At 36.4% G+C, this 10,398-nt stretch overlaps 1 protein-coding gene across 3 annotated transcripts in view; it reads left to right on the top strand.

The window, feature by feature from the left end:
- The window catches only part of LOC306987861 (uncharacterized protein), a 434,965-nt gene that overhangs the window by 20,465 nt on the left and 404,102 nt on the right, over positions 1-10,398 (top strand). The gene's annotated exons all lie outside the window — the stretch shown is intronic.

Below are 10,398 nucleotides of genomic sequence, written 5' to 3'. Positions count from 1 at the left end.
TTCTGCGCAGATTTTGCTCATCTCAAACAAGCCTAGTCAGTGGAGAGCAACTGCGCGCAACTGCAGAATCCGGCATGTGCGCCTAGCGCTCGCGAGAGTGTTTTGACATATGTCAGCATGACATCAGAGCCAGGCGGACCGCACTCGGAGGCTGCGTTCGAAACCGCATACTTCCCTACTATATAGTAGGGGAAAAGAGTAGGCGAGCGAAAAAGTAGGCTTGTTTGAGATGAGCAAAATCTGCGCAGAACCGATCACCGGTGATCACCGCGAGATGCATGCCGGTTAGAAATGTGTCCGACTGCGTTCCGCCTTGCTCTGATGTCATGCTGACGTATGTCAAAAATCTCTCGCGAGCGCAAGGCACACCTGTCGGATTCTGCAGTCGAGCGCATGCTCTCCACCGACTGCGCTGATCAAAAGCATGATGGGAAACGACTTGCTGACGACACAGCTTAATGCTCATTGGTTTAAACAACCGTGATGTATTGTTCTTTTTTTAAATGTTTGAATTTAAAACTCTGATTTCGTGTTTTTATGTGTATAAATTATGTGTGAGTATTCCCAAACTCTCTGACAGTGCGATCTCTATGGATTATGTGATTATGTCATTTATATATATATATATAAAAAAAAATATATAGCTATATATATAGGCCATATATAAAAACACGTCTGTAGTAAAGAAACAAATGATTGATAAACACGTAGCCTATTTGGAGTGGGATTGAATAAGTGCTTTGGGTGTCTTGTTCATTATATTTATTTTCATATAAAAGCAACAGAACTTAAATTACATCCAGTTTATTACCAACACTGTGCACGAGCGTGAATTCCGTGAATCCCGCGATATCCATCTTTGATCTCACAGCTGTCAGATCCACTGAGAGAAGGGAGAACTGTCCGGGTTGCCTGCGCTTTTTTCACTCCTCCCCTCACTGCAGCCGGCTACTCTCGCATACAATTCAGGCGAGGCAAGGCGCATCTCAAACAAGCCTATTATGTACGAATTAATTATCGCGAGATTCGGACGTACGTATACTTATAGTGCGTTCGAATATGCCTACTTTCCTACTATATAGTAGACGAAAACAGTACGTGAAAGAAGAAGTACGTTCGAAACATCAGTATTCATAAAAGAGTAGGCGAGGAGTTCCCGGATTATGGCAAGCCGTTTTAGCTTAAATTGTACCCAGCATTACTCGTCGTAATTGCATTTTTACTAGTAAGAATTCAATTGTAGAGCTCTCCAATTCAATTCTTACTAGTAACAATTAAAATTAGAGATCTCTCAAATTCAATTATTACTAGTAAAAATTACAATTAGAGAGCTCTACAATTAAATTCTTACTAGTAACAATTAAAATTAGAGAGCTCTCTAATTCAATTATTACTAGTAACCATTCCAATTAGAGAGCTCTACAATTAATTTATTACTAGTAACAATTCCAATTAGAGAGCTCTACAAATTATTTTTTACGAGTCATATGTCTCCATTGACTTCCATTCATTTTTAATTATGGAGCTCTACAATTGAATTGTTACTAGTAAGAATTCCAATTACAGAGCTCTACAATTGAATTATTACTAGTAACAATTACAATTAAAGAGCTCTACAATTCAATTCTTACTAGTAACAATTCAATTAGAGAGCTCTACATTTCAATTATTACTAGTAACAATTACAATTAAAGAGCTCTACAATTCAATTATTACTAGTAACAATTACAATTAGAGAGCTCTACAATTCAATTATTACTAGTAAGAATGCAATTACAGAGCTCTCTAATTGAATTTTTACTAGTAAAAAAACGAATTAAAGATATGTATAATTGCAGAGCTCTGTAATTGAATTAAAGAGCTCTGCAATTGCATTTTTACTAGTAAGAATTTAATTAGAGAGCTCTCTAATTGTAATTGTTACTAGTAATAATTGAATTGTAGAGCTCTTTAATTGTAATTGTTACTAGTAAGAATTGAATTAAAGAGCTCTGCAATTGCATTCTTACTAGTAACAATTCAATTAGAGATCTCTCTAATTTAATTGAAGACCTCTACAATTGCATTCTTACTAGTATGGCAAGCCGTTTTAGCTTAAATTGTACCCAGCATTACTCGTCGTAATTGCATTTTTACTAGTAAGAATTCAATTGTAGAGCTCTCCAATTCAATTCTTACTAGTAACAATTAAAATTAGAGATCTCTCAAATTCAATTATTACTAGTAAAAATTACAATTAGAGAGCTCTACAATTAAATTCCTACTAGTAACAATTAAAATTAGAGAGCTCTCTAATTCAATTATTACTAGTAACCATTCCAATCAGAGAGCTCTACAATTAATTTATTACTAGTAACAATTCCAATTAGAGAGCTCTACAAATTATTTTTTACGAGTCATATGTCTCCATTGACTTCCATTCATTTTTAATTATGGAGCTCTACAATTGAATTGTTACTAGTAAGAATTCCAATTACAGAGCTCTACAATTGAATTATTACTAGTAACAATTACAATTAAAGAGCTCTACAATTCAATTCTTACTAGTAACAATTCAATTAGAGAGCTCTACATTTCAATTATTACTAGTAACAATTACAATTAAAGAGCTCTACAATTCAATTATTACTAGTAACAATTACAATTAGAGAGCTCTACAATTCAATTATTACTAGTAAGAATGCAATTACAGAGCTCTCTAATTGAATTTTTACTAGTAAAAAAAACGAATTAAAGATATGTATAATTGCAGAGCTCTGTAATTGAATTAAAGAGCTCTGCAATTGCATTCTTACTAGTAAGAATTTAATTAGAGAGCTCTCTAATTGTAATTGTTACTAGTAATAATTGAATTGTAGAGCTCTTTAATTGTAATTGTTACAAGTAAGAATTGAATTAAAGAGCTCTGCAATTGCATTCTTACTAGTAACAATTCAATTAGAGAGCTCTCTAATTTAATTGAAGACCTCTACAATTGCATTCTTACTAGTAATAATTGAATTGTAGAGCTCTTTAATTGTAATTGATACTAGTAAGAATTGAATTCAAGAGCTCTGCAATTGCATTCTTACTAGAAACAACTCAATTGCAGAGGTCTTTAATTCAATTAGAGAGCTCTCTATTTCAATTGTTACTAGTAAGAATTACAATTAGAGAGCTCTCCAATTAAATTCTTACTAGTAACCACTCAATTGCAGAGCTTTTAAATTCAATTATTACTAGTAACAACTCAATTGCAGAGATCTTTAATTAAATTGTTACTAATTGTAAATTGTATAATTACAATTAGAGAGCTCTCGAAATAAATTCTTACTAGTAACAATTCAGTTAGAGAGCTCTACAATAGCTATTCCTACTAGTAACAGTTGAATTAGAGAGCTCACTATTCAGTGCCATCTCATTATGATAATAGTGCCTCATGTTTATTCATCTGGCAGGTATAAATAGGCAGGCGGGAAAAATTGGCGCACAGACATTATCAAAATGGACGAAGTACAAGGTGGCGACAGAACACAGCAGGCTGCATTATCTGCATTTGATCGCGTTTTAAGCGCAGTTTCGCGTGTTCGACAAGAGTTGCAGCAGTCAGGAGGTGATGGCTGTCCGTAATAGGCTGTCAAGGAGATCACTGTATTTCTCCAAATCATCATGGCTTATTCTCTGCAACGAGTCGATCACCCTTAAATCATAAAGCGTGCAGTTCCCACGAATAAAATTTCTTTTAATAGATAAAATCTTTCTTCTGACTGCATTAATCACGGATAACGCTTCCATTTGTTCTCTGTTTAATGAAAGGGGCGCGGCACCGGATAAATGCGCGCCCTGAAACAAAAAAACAACATCAAAAGTGACCGCGCATGACTGCGTTTAACTCCAGCTTTGGATCATTTTGTTACGGATTATGAACAACCTAAGGTTGTACATGATTTGTTATATTCTGGGATTACCATGTTTGTAAAGTTGAAGCATTAAAAAAAACTACTAAGATAACTTTTTTAAACAGTTATTTTATTGTGTACACGTTTTCATTTGTGTAATTATTATTATTATTATTATTTTATCCAACAGCTCAACCATTTATACAGGCCTATCGAATGGTGCGTAAAACAAATACAATGAAAAAAACGAAATAACAAATCTCCATAGCGAATTCCAAGTGATTAAGTGCTGAGGCCATTACATTTCCAACCCATTCCAAGGTATCAGCCAGTAGTGGGCACTCGTGCAACACAAGCAATGACACATCCGAGAGAACAAAATGGAAGGAAGTTAAGTCATTAAAAGAACCTTTATACGGTCTATGGAAAGAACACAGGTTATATACCAGAAATATATGTTTTTCAATTAAAAACATGGTTGAAGATGTTGGCTCCTATCCCTCAGTCGTCGTCATAACAGTAGCCTAATATGAATGCAATTTGTTATATCTAACCACGCCTAACAGGGCTTTTATTTTGAAAAGTATGAAATGGGTGCAATCTGTTTTGCATCTAATGAATACAAGTTTTTACAAGTAATAATTGCATTAAAGAGCTCTCCAATTGTAATTGTTACTAGTAAGAATTGAATTGTAGAGCTCTCTAATTCAGTTTTTACTAGTAATAATTACAATCTAATTAAATTACAGAGCTCTGCAATTGCATTATTACTAGTAACAATTCAATTAGAGAGCTCTCTAATGCAGTTATTACTAGTAAAAACTGATTTAGAGAGCTCTCTAATTAAATTGTTACTAGTAATAATGCAATTGCAGAGCTCTGTAATTTAATTAAAGAGCTCTCTAATGCAATTATTACCAGTAATAATTGAATTGTAGAGCTCTGACTTGTAATTTTTACTAGTAATAATTGAATTGTAGAGCTCTCTAATTGTAATTGCTACTAGTAAGAATTGAATTGTAGAGCTCTCTAATTGAATTCTTACTAGTAAGTATGCAATTGCAGAGCTCTATAATTCAATTACAGAGCTCTGCAATTACATTATTATTAGTAGGAATTTAATTGTAGAGCTCTCTAATTGTAATTTTTACTAGTAAGAATTGAATTAGAGAGCTCTCTGATTGTAATTGCTACTAGTAAGAATTGAATTGGAGAGCTCTACAATTGAATTCTTACTAGTAAAAATGCAATTACAACGAGTAATGCTGGGTACAATTTAAGCTAAAACGGCTTGCCATATTACTAGTAATAATTGAATTGTAGAGCTCTTTAATTGTAATTGATACTAGTAAGAATTGAATTCAAGAGCTCTGCAATTGCATTCTTACTAGAAACAACTCAATTGCAGAGGTCTTTAATTCAATTATTACTAGTAACAACTCAATTGCAGAGATCTTTAATTAAATTGTTACTAATTGTAAATTGTAATAATTACAATTAGAGAGCTCTCGAAATAAATTATTACTAGTAACAATTCAGTTAGAGAGCTCTACAATAGCTATTCCTACTAGTAACAGTTGAATTAGAGAGCTCACTATTCAGTGCCATCTCATTATGATAATACCCAGCCAACACGTATATGTTGGCCCCACATGGTTTATGCTTGGGCTACTTGGGTACCAAGTGGGCATGGTCCCAAAATGGGCATCTTATCTGGGGCCCACTTGGGTCATCTAAGTAGGTCCCACATGGGCAAAAACAGGTGGGCTCCCTATATGGGTCCTAGTTGGGTCACTAATGGGAACTGAGTGCATGGGCTGAAAATGGGTAACACAAATGGGGCCCATTTGGGTTTATCAAATAGGTCAGACATTGGCAAACACAATCAATCCCATATAGGCTGCCCACATGGGCCCAAGGTAGTACCCGCATAGGTAATCTCTATATGGGTTATGAATGGGAAAAACATATGGGGCCCGCTTGGCCAAACCATATGGGTCAGACATGGGCAAACACAACCAGTCCCACATAGGCTGCCAACATGAGCCCAAGGTAGTACCCACATAGGCAATCTCTATATGGGTTATGAATGGGAAAAACATATGGGGCCCGCTTGGCCAAACCATATGGGTCAGACATGGGCAAACACAATCAGTCCCATATAGGCTGCCAACCTGAGCCCAAGGTAGTACCCACATAGGTAATCTCTATATGGGTTATGAATGGGAAAAACATATGGGGCCCGCTTGGCCAAACCATATGGGTAAGACATGGGCAAACACAATCAGTCCCATATAGGCTGCCAACCTGAGCCCATGGTAGTACCCACATAGGCAATCTCTATATGGGTTATGAATGGGAAAAACATATGGGGCCCGCTTGGCCAAACCATATGGGTAAGACATGGGCAAACACAATCAGTCCCATATAGGCTGCCAACCTGAGCCCATGGTAGTACCCACATAGGTAATCACTAAATGGGTTATGAATGGGAAAAACATATGGGGCCCGCTTGGCCAAACCACATGGGTCAGACATGGGCAAACACAATCAGTCCCATATAGGCTGCCAACCTGAGCCCAAGGTAGTAGCCACATAGGTAATCTCTATATGGGTTATGAATGGGAAAAACATATGGGGCCCGCTTGGCCAAACCATATGGGTCAGACATGGGCAAACACAATCAATCCCATATAGGCTGCCAACCTGAGCCCATGGTAGTACCCGCATAGGTGATCTCTATATGGGTTATGAATGGGAAAAACATATGGGGCCCGCTTGGCCAAACCATATGGGTCAGACATGGGCAAACACAATCAATCCCATATAGGCTGCCAACCTGAGCCCAAGGTAGTACCCGCATAGGTAATCTCTATATGGGTTATGAATGGGAAAAACATATGGGGCCCGCTTGGCCAAACCATATGGGTCAGACATGGGCAAACACAATCAATCCCATATAGGCTGCCAACCTGAGCCCAAGGTAGTACCCAGATAGGTAATCTCTATATGGGTTATGAATGGGTAAAACATATGGGGCCCGCTTGGCCAAACCATATGGGTCAGACATGGGCAAACACAATCAATCCCATATAGGCTGCCAACCTGAGCCCATGGTAGTACCCGCATAGGTGATCTCTATATGGGTTATGAATGGGAAAAACATATGGGGCCCGCTTGGCCAAACCACATGGGTCAGACAGGGGCAAACACAATCAGTCCCATATAGGCTGCCAACCTGAGCCCAAGGTAGTAGCCACATAGGTAATCTCTATATGGATTATGAATGGGAAAAACATATGGGGCCCGCTTGACCAAACCATATGGGTCAGACATGGGCAAACACAATCAATCCCATATAGGCTTCCAACCTGAGCCCAAGGTAGTACCCGCATACACTGAAAAAAGTGCACATGGCTTGTCATTGGTTTAAAAAACTTTTTATACTTGATCTGACTTAATAAATTCACTTTTCTAGCTTGTCGTTGGTGTGAAAAAAATGATACTTTGGACCAACCTAAAAAAATTGCTGTAATTTGTTACAGCTAAATGTATTAGTTTTTCTCAAGCTATATTTTTGATTTGGTTGAAACGTTAATTGAGTTATGATTGAGCATTATTGGAGACACCTGATGATAACAAGCAGAATCACTGAAGGAGAAAATCGTAATTGGTGTGTTACCATTATGGTAATTAGTGTGTGTTTTAGTTGGGCTCTTGACCCTTAAATTATTAACTTTAGAATTTGTTTGGCTGCTGTACGTGAGTTATAACAGCCAGATGAACAAAGAGAAAATGTGATATGATGGTGTTGGTTGAGTTCTAACATTACCATAATTTCACAATCAATTGACCTGAATCACTGAATTCACATAGAGCCCAATTACTGGGTTACTATTGCTTTACTGATTATAGCAGTACTGTCCTTGAAAAGCATGATTTCATTTTCATTTATGATGTTTGTTACTTTTACAATGTGATCCAAATCATTTCTTAAAACTTAATCACATAGAAAACAGTTTTTTTTTTTTTTTTTTTTAAACACAGACATCAAGCATCTGCCAGTGAATCTCAACAATGGTGACAATTATAAAGCATTGTGCAGTGCATTCTGGATGCCACCAATCAAATCTCATTCATGGCTCCCATCATGCATTGCTGCATGAATAAATTACGACTTATGTTCAGAGGTGATCTGTTTGTCACCATTGTTGAGATTCATATGCTAATTATTGATATCTGTGTGTGCCTACCTGAAAGACTTTTAAGAAGTTTTCTTCTTAATCTATTTGGATTTAATTGAAAAGGCTAAAAATGGCATACTCTACCAGGACAGTGCTGCTATAATCCATAAGGTAAACTTAACTCAGAAATTATGCTCTTAATGAATTCAGTGTTTCAGGCCAACTATTGATTATGTTAAAACACAACCAACTCCATCAGATCACCTTTTATCTTTGTTCATCTGTCTGTTATAAATGAATTACAGCAGCCAGACAAAATCTAAAGTTGAACCAGTAAGGGTCAAGAGCCCAACTAAACTAAACACTGATCTCGATAACGGTAACCATTTTACATAAATTTTCTCCTTCAGTGATTCTGCTTGTTATCATCAGGTGTCTTCAATAATGCTCAACCATAACTCAATTAATCACTTAATTATCTAATTAACTTTAACACTGCTTCTGTGTTAATTTAACACTGGGGATTCTGCTGTGTAAAAAGTAGTTTTTTCCAAAATAAAAATGCTAGTTGTACCAAAATAAGAAAATGATTTATGGTCTCTATAATAAACAATATTTTAACTTTGTTTGAATGTAAAAAAAATTATTGGGTTAAAGAACTATTTTGATTTATATTAAATACAATTTTAACGTTTCAACCAAATCAAAAATATAGCTTGAGAAAAACTAATAAATTTAGCTGTAACAAATTACAGCAATGTTTTTAGGTTGGTCCAAAGTATCATTTTTTTCAGTGTAGGTAATCTCTATATGGGTTATGAATGGGAAAAACATATGGGGCCCGCTTGACCAAACCACATGGGTCAGACATGGGCAAACACAATCAATCCCATATAGGCTGCCAACCTGAGCCCAAGGTAGTACCCGCATAGGTAATCTCTATATGGGTTATGAATGGGAAAAACATATGGGGCCCGCTTGGCCAAACCATATGGGTCAGACATGGGCAAACACAATCAATCCCATATAGGCTGACAACCTGAGCCCAAGGTAGTACCCACATAGGTAATCTCTATATGGGTTATGAATGGGAAAAACATATGGGGCCCGCTTGACCAAACCACATGGGTCAGACATGGGCAAACACAATCAATCCCATATAGGCTGACAACCTGAGCCCAAGGTAGTACCCACATAGGTAATCTCTATATGGGTTATGAATGGGAAAAACATATGGGGCCCACTTTGATAAACTATATGGGTCAGACATGGGCAAACACAATCAATCGCATATAGGCTGCCTACATGGGCCCATGGTAGTACCGACATAGGTAATCTCTATATGGGTTATGAATGGGGAAATACGAGTATAATTTTGAAATAATGAATTATGTAATAAAAATAAATTGTGAATCTGTAAATTACATCATAATCTATATACTTGTAAATAACATATCTGTACAATCATTAAAACAATTATATACAGTATATTTATAATTTATAATCTTTGTTATAATGCCACTAACAGTTGACCGTGGAATATTTGGTAGTGAGGAAATTTCACAAATGGACTTACACGGGTGGAAACCTATCACGGTACCATGCTTGAATTCACTGAGCTCCTGAAAGCGACCTATACTTTCACAAATGTGTGTAGATGTAGAAGCGTGTATGTATACAGCTCAGCTGTGGCCATGGAAGTGATTGAAATACCCGAATTCAATTATTTAGAGGGGTGTCCCAACACTTTTGGCAATTGTGGGTACAGTACTATAGGCCATGGCTCTTCAAATCCAGTCCTGGAGTGTTGGTGTTCAGCAGACATTAGTTCCAACCCTAATCATTGACATTAAATTCAAAGTGTCAACTTTTAGTGGTCTGATTTTGTGAGTTACTGCAAAATGCTTATCTCCATAGTTATTTTAAAATGTATACAAATGGTTCAAAATATCCAGAAAATGGTCACTGTACAATATGAAGAACGGGTTACAGAAGCTATAATTATCTATCAAAATAATGTCTTAGAGATGGGTAAAAGAAATCAAACCCCTGGCACCAGCCATGTGCCCTCATTCAATGGAGATAGGCTACTCAGTGTTTTCTGGTCAGTCGGTTAGTGACAATATAATTCTAGAGATGTTTTAATATTGGGCTTAGGGTTAGGGTTTTGATTATTGAAAGGGGAACATCAGTTCAGATGATGAAATAGTCCAAGCAAAGAAAGATAGAATGGAAATTCATGGTTCGAAGGGAAAATATAAATTCAGAAATCATATTTGCAGCATATACAGGAGTACAGAATAAAGTGCAGTTTCATTAATTTAGCATATTGTGGT

Source organism: Phoxinus phoxinus (assembly GCF_949152265.1).
Source record: "Phoxinus phoxinus genome assembly, chromosome: 20".
NCBI classification, from domain to species: domain Eukaryota; kingdom Metazoa; phylum Chordata; class Actinopteri; order Cypriniformes; family Leuciscidae; genus Phoxinus; species Phoxinus phoxinus.
The sequence above is the reverse complement of the archived record's forward strand: the minus strand, read 5'-3'. Positions and strand labels throughout refer to the sequence as shown.